A 6,934-nucleotide genomic window follows, 5' to 3' on the forward strand; every position below is an offset into this window, starting at 1 on the left:
CTTTTCTAGACTTTCAATCTTAGTTCTACAAACTCAGTATCGTTCGTTTCAATAATGTGACCTCAGCTGCACCCTTATTTTCAAGATATGGACTCTAATGCCCATTTCTACCAATATAGATTAACTTTAATCTCGGTTCAACTTACTTTTCGTCTTTTTCTAATCTTTAGAACTAGAAAAAGACAAAGAATAAGTTGAACCGAGATTAAAGTTGATCTGCGTTGGTGGAAACGGACCTTAATATTGGTGGAAACGGACCTAAAACTCTTATATCAAGCAAATACATATCTGAGGTGACAGCTGTACGAGCCAAAAGTAAGTGAATTTTTAATTTTTTTTCGATTTTCTCATAAAATCCAGTGCAGCTGAGGTCCTGTTGATGCGTACTATAATTTAAGTAATAATACTTTTGCAATCCGTACATCCAATACAGAGATTTTTCACCGAATAGAAATGTGGTAAAACAGGGAGCTTTAGCATCGCCTTAACCATTGTAATAAAATATTAATTTTTTTCCTTTCCTCGATTGAACTGGTGAACTTAAGATTAATACTATACGTAAGTTATCGATGTATCATTGAAGTACCAGGATTCGCTGTTTTACCATCGAAATGTGACTTCGTGTTTCGGATTTTTGCCATTTAGCCCCCGGGACATGCGTGATGTTCATTACAGCTTAAAAAGTCAACTAGCAGTCCATGGTTATATAGTCAAAGAGTAAGACAGAATGACATATATTATATAACATAATGTAAAAACTGAATCAAAGATGTCACCACTATTATCGAATTTGTAATTAAAAAAGTTTGTATTATCGACCTTGATCGAGTTCGGTAATCGGTTTAGTATCCCCTTAATACGCGTATCAAGTACTCGGTATAAACTAGGCCAATCAGAGAAATATATCGATCACGTGACACTTTGTGAATCTTAGACTGGTATTCATAGTCAGATCTTATATGCAAGACCGTCTTAAGTACGGTCTTAAGAAGTCACGAACCAATCAAAGGGCTGCATTAGCGCGTCTTAAGACATTACTTAAGACGGTCTTGAAATAAGAATCGACTATGAATACCAGCCTTAAAGCCTTAAATACAATGCGAAGAAATAGCGATAGTGATAGGAATACATGATTTCAACCTATCAGAAAGTATATATTTCAGTGTATCTGATTTTTGATAGGTTAAAAACGTGTTATTCCTATCGCTATCACTATTCCGGGGTGATCCCGGTTGATCACGGCTCGATTGGACATCACCAATCACAGCGACCGGTGCTTAGGAGCTTTGTAGTCTTAAGCGCTGTGAGTGGGCCGTGTCCAATCGAGACGTGGTCAATCGGGATCACCCCGTGTCCAAATGAGCCGTGTCCAACTGGGTGCCACCCCACTATTCCTTCGTATTATATTTAAAGCTTAAGATTTATTCGCGTCGCATGTTCCAACATACTCCAATATGCTCCTATCATAGCTCTTAGGCCGGAATCAGACTGTGCATTAAAGATAGAGATTAAAGATTAAAGATTGAAATTTCACCAATGAGAACAATTTTGGTTCCTTTTGTTCTGATTGGTCTAACCTCAATCTTTCAATTTTCAATCTCATTCTTCAATGCGTAGTCCGATTCCGGCCTTATTCACTCCAATGCGCCCACTAGGCCTGTTCTACAATAGAGTCGTAAGCGGTAAGCCATAAGAAATTAACCAGTCATAGTCGATTATTCTTCTCACACTTAACTGTGATTGGCCAATTTCTTACAACTTACGACTTGCGACACTATGGTAGAACAGGCCTTAGGCCCGGTTGTTCCACTTTTCTTCTTTATTTAATGGCTCCCACCTCCAGACAGTAATAGGAGGACGATACGGCCAGATCACGTCCGAAAGATAAAAACAATAGAATAAGGAGTATACGAGTAGTTAAGAAAGACGTAAAACAGATGATAACGGGATGACGCGCCGAAACCTCGCGACAGTGAGCCTCATGAAAAGCGGAGCAGAGCTTCGCTAGGATGGGAGGGGGGAGGCAAGAGCGGGGGCAGGGCTGGGCGCCTGCGCAGGTCACAAGGAGGCGCGAAAGTTTAATGCCTAAAATTGCCTGCAACATAACTTACTGAAATTGAGAATGAGTCTGCATAAGCATTCAGACGGTTTAGAGATAGCAAGGGCAAATTTAGCTAGTCTGTCGCCAGTTGGAGCGACTCAGTCGATGACACGCCTTAAAAAGCGCGCACCTTCATAAACATCGGGGCAATCGTAGATCATATGCAAAATGTCCTGTTTTGGAGAATCGCAAGGACAAGAGGAGTCCTCGACTAAATTTTTTCGATGTAAGCTATGATTTAAATTGTAATGATCGGAGCGCAGGCGATTGATCATGACGATGGTTTCCCTGGAGACCTTCATGCGAAAGTACCAGGGTTTGGAGGATTTGTTAAATATTTTTGAAAAGTAAAAGGAGCCTTTGATGTCTGCCAGAGATTCCAATTGACGATAAAAATTATTAAAGATATCCAGTTTGATAACCGCGCAAAGGTCCGAGTAAGGAACTTTGAAATTTCGTTCTATACCGTGTCGAATAGCGCGCTTAGCTAGCTGGTCTGCCTTTTCGTTGCCCTCGATACCTCTATGCGAGGGGATCCATATAAATCTAATATTCGTTCCTGAAGTCTCGGCTTCTTCCAGTGCAGATTTAATAAGAGGAATAAGATAGTTGTTTGTAGAATTGCGATAGCCTTTGGCGGCTTCCAGGACGCTCTTGGAGTCAGTGATGATGGAAGTTTTAGGAAGTTTAAGGTCGATAGATAAAGTAATAGCGGTATAAATAGCATAGGCTTCAGCGGAGAAGACCGAGGTGTAAGGTGGAAGCTTGAGCATGAGCTCAGAGTTCAATTGCGGGGAAAAGACCGCCGCGCCAACATGCATACTATGATCCACCTTAGATCAATCGGTGTAAAACAACACCGAGTCCGCGGTGAGATGCTGAAACTCATAGTTAAAGAAGGATTGAGCATCTGGAATGGGACAGAAATTAGAGATATCAGTAGGAGGGAGAGAGAGGGAGGCGTAAGAGAGAGAAATAGAAGTGTACGGAGGAACGAAAGTTGGGTAATGTAAAGGAGCAATCAATAGTTGAATGATAAGAAATCCAAGTTCAATAAAAAATGAGAGCGGCTGGGAAATGGGCGTGTAAATAGTTAGAGTGGAGTCCCATGAAGCGTATTTGCCGCGTATCGCGTAACCGCGTAACCAATCAATAATCAGTAAAACGCGAAACCACAACAGCGGATCGCTTCTGATTGGTTACGCGGTTACGCGATACGCGGTAAATACACCTCATGGGACTCCAGCCCTAGTTTTATGAGAGCCAATGACGGTATCGCAGAATAGGAATAATTTATTAATAACAATGTGGCCATTAACAGATGAAATTTTGAGAAAGTAACGTGATGTAAGGAGACGGATGCGGTGAGATAGGGTGAGTTCAATCTCAGCGTAGATGATATTTAGAGGCGTGGAAATATGGTATCCATAACAAAGGCGGAGAGCTTGATTTTGAACTACTTGGAGTGAGCGAGAAAGACTACTATGTTTCAAGCCAAAGATATGTGCAGAGTATTCAATAGACGCTCTAAGCATAGCTCTGTAGATGGTAAGTAACATGTGAGGATGGGCCCCCCACCAGGTACCTCTAAGTGCCTGAATGATCTGAAGTATGCGCTTGCCTTTGTTGATAGTGTATGTCATATGGGCCTTGCCAGATAACTTAGGATCGAGTAGCACCCCAAGGAAGCGAACAGAAGAAGAACCCAGTGAGAAATGACAATGGAATCGACGTCGAATCGATGTCGATTCGACATCGAAATCATCGAATTGACGTCAAATCGACATCGATTCGACGTCGATTTCATTGTCATTTCTCACTGGGAAGGGACGATATATTGGTTTTGAAGAGAAATCGAAGAATTAGCGAGAGTTGGAGATCTTTTGTTCGAGAATATCATGAGTTGTATTTTAGGCAGAGAGATCTCAAGGTCGCGCTCTTGCAGAAACAATTCCAATGCCTGAAGAGATGCTTGGACAGATTGGATAGCTGATCTAGTATCTTTATGAGTTGAGAAGATGACTATATCGTCAGCGAATTGAAGAAGTTCTGTATGGAGTGCATCATTTACGTTTCTTAAGTATAAATTGAAGAGCGTGGAACTAAGTACGGAGCCTTGAGGGGTGCCTTTATATGAAAATCTAAGCGCCGAAATAGAACCTTGGCAAACGAACTAGACCGTACGATGGGAAATAAGGTTAGAGATGAAAGATACCAGAAGAGGAGGAAATTGTAAGTTACAGAGATCATGTAAAAGGATATGTGGAAGGACGTTATCAAAAGCCGATTTAATATTTACAAATACCGCAACGGTCTCTTGACTAGAGAGAAACCCCAAGATGGACACTGGCGATCAAAGCGGTGAGGTTGTCCTGGCATGATCGAAACTTCCTAAAGCCGAATTGATTCTCAGGGAGTAATTCAGACTATGGGGATTCTATAAGGCAATATAGGCGGCCCAAAATCATCCTCTCTATAATCTTGAGAAGGCAAGAAGTGAGAGAGATAGGACGAACACCCTTGTTATTAGGCTTAGGGATGAGGTGGATTAAAGAACGGGACCATTGAGAAGGAAAAATAGAGTAGCGGAAAAGATTGTTAAAAATATAAAGTGAAGTGGATAGGAGCTCTTTAGGGAACGCTTTTATAATACGATAATCTATCCTATCGAGGCCAGGGCTGGAGGAGGGTTTGACCGAGTGTAGAGCAGATTGGAGTTCGTTAAGAGTAAAAGGAGCGTCGAGCCAGGCTAAGTTACCAGAGAATAGTGAGGAGGGAACGGGGGGAGACGGAGGACAGAAAGGAGAAGAGTCGGTTAATGGCATCTGTAATAACGGGAGAGCTGCATTCTTGTTCATAGCAGAGGAGTTGGCCGAAATAAGGTGACGATTGCGAAAACGCTTAAGCATCCGCTAAATGTCCACGGTAGGAGTCTTACAATCGAGAGAGCAGCAGAACTTTCTCCAACTAACACGCTTAGCCCTGCGGAGGATTTTATTGGTTTGTGAGACAACCGACCGATAGAAGACATAATTGTCCCATGTGGGAGACTGCTTATAGGTTTTGAGGGCATTGCTGCGTCGTCTTACTGCCTCTGTGCAATCCGGTGTCCACCAAGGTGTGGGAGGGGGACCCTTCTTAGTAAAAGATGCACGAGAGGTTTTAGTAGGAGGAGGTTTAGAGGGGGAAAAACGTTCATAACTAGCTGAGATTAGATTCATAAAAGTATTGTATTGAGAGACGGGGTCGTCAGGGTTAATGTCTCTAACAGCTTGAGAGATAGAGTTTGCGTTGTTAAATAAATAGAGTTCTATATCGTCTCGCTGGGCTTTAGAGAGTTTAACTTTATACGAAAAAACAGTAGAAGTACTCACCAGACAATTGACCTGAACCATGATCGGATAATGGTCACTGCCTAATAAATCTGGCAAAAAGGGTGTCGCACAGAGGAGAGATACGCGGAGAGGCAATAGCTAAATCCAGAGTGGAAGAATGAGGGGGAGAAAAAGAGATAAAAGTCGGAGAGGAAGGGGGGTTAAGAACCACAAGATGAGAGTCATCGATGCATCGACCCAGCACGCGCCCAGCTGGATTGGTACGCGAGCCACCCCACATCGGGTGGTATGCGTTAAGATCACCAAGTAGTATAGAGTGGTCATGATTAGTTAGAAAAGAGGTAATGGAAGAAATAACAGTAGGAGAGACTGGTCTATTCGGTCTGTAGGCACCAATAAGAAATAGGGAAGAATTGTTAAGGGTAAGGACAATGCCTAAGGCCTCAAAAGAATCGTCGAGGATCGAAGACAAGTTTCGCGAGACCACTCGAGCGGGACGGACGTGAAGTTCGTCGTCTACGTAACACGGTGCTTTTTCGCGGTCTTACGTTAATCAGCCCTTATCAGGGCTCTAGTTTGCATATATTTGCTTTGTTTCGTACTTTAGTGATCGAGCCCTGTTCTATCATACGTACAGAGCGTCGGGAAATTTATTACTTAACCTCGTTTCGGCTTCCCGCGCAGAGGCATGGCCTCGGACTCGGGGGGAAGCAGTGACCAAAACTCAAATCGCAGTGTTTCCTTCTCCCTTCACCCTCCTACATTGGTGATTAATCCGTCTACACAGACAAATCCCTCACCCATTAATATGAGCTCTAATGATTCCAGCGACCTTTCTAGCTCGATGCTTAAATCGCTATTTGACGAAGCAGGCTTATCTGACGTAACAACATGCAATTCCAATAAAGAAATTGCGTCATCATCATCATCCCCAGCATCATCAGATGGCTCTCAGGTAATGATCTCAAGTGATCTTAGCATGGAAGTGGACGAAGTTACAAATACTAGGAAGCGCCATTCTTCCGAGGAGATAGAAGCACAGGGTCGTTCCTCGACCTCTCCCCCAAAGCGATCTACTGTTTCGACATCTTCCACTTCGAAATCACGAGTCTCCCCAAGGTCAAAAAACGCGGAAGACGCGCTTGGTGCTCGTTCTCAGGATTCTACTAGCGCTGCAGCTAACTTCAAAACTGCACCTAAATATCGCCCTCAGGACAATGGTCCCTACGCGGTCTACGTTTACGACCTAAATCGCGAAAAGGTTACACACCCGATTGTCATCTCAAGTATCATCGCTAACTCAGGTATCCCAGATATCCAGGAGATTAAAAAAATTGGTAAAGGTAAAATTCTTATAGAGGCGAAATCTGCTACTGCCGCTAATAGGTTAGTAGACAATCCTACATTTTCTAAACATAACCTCAAAGCTTTTATACCAGCCTTTAGAGTCATCAGAGAGGGAGTCATTCAGGATGTGCCTGTCGAACTCGAACTTGAG

Source organism: Trachymyrmex cornetzi, unplaced genomic scaffold (assembly GCF_001594075.2).
Source record: "Trachymyrmex cornetzi isolate Tcor2-1 unplaced genomic scaffold, Tcor1.1 scaffold816, whole genome shotgun sequence".
NCBI classification, from domain to species: Eukaryota; Metazoa; Arthropoda; class Insecta; order Hymenoptera; family Formicidae; genus Trachymyrmex; species Trachymyrmex cornetzi.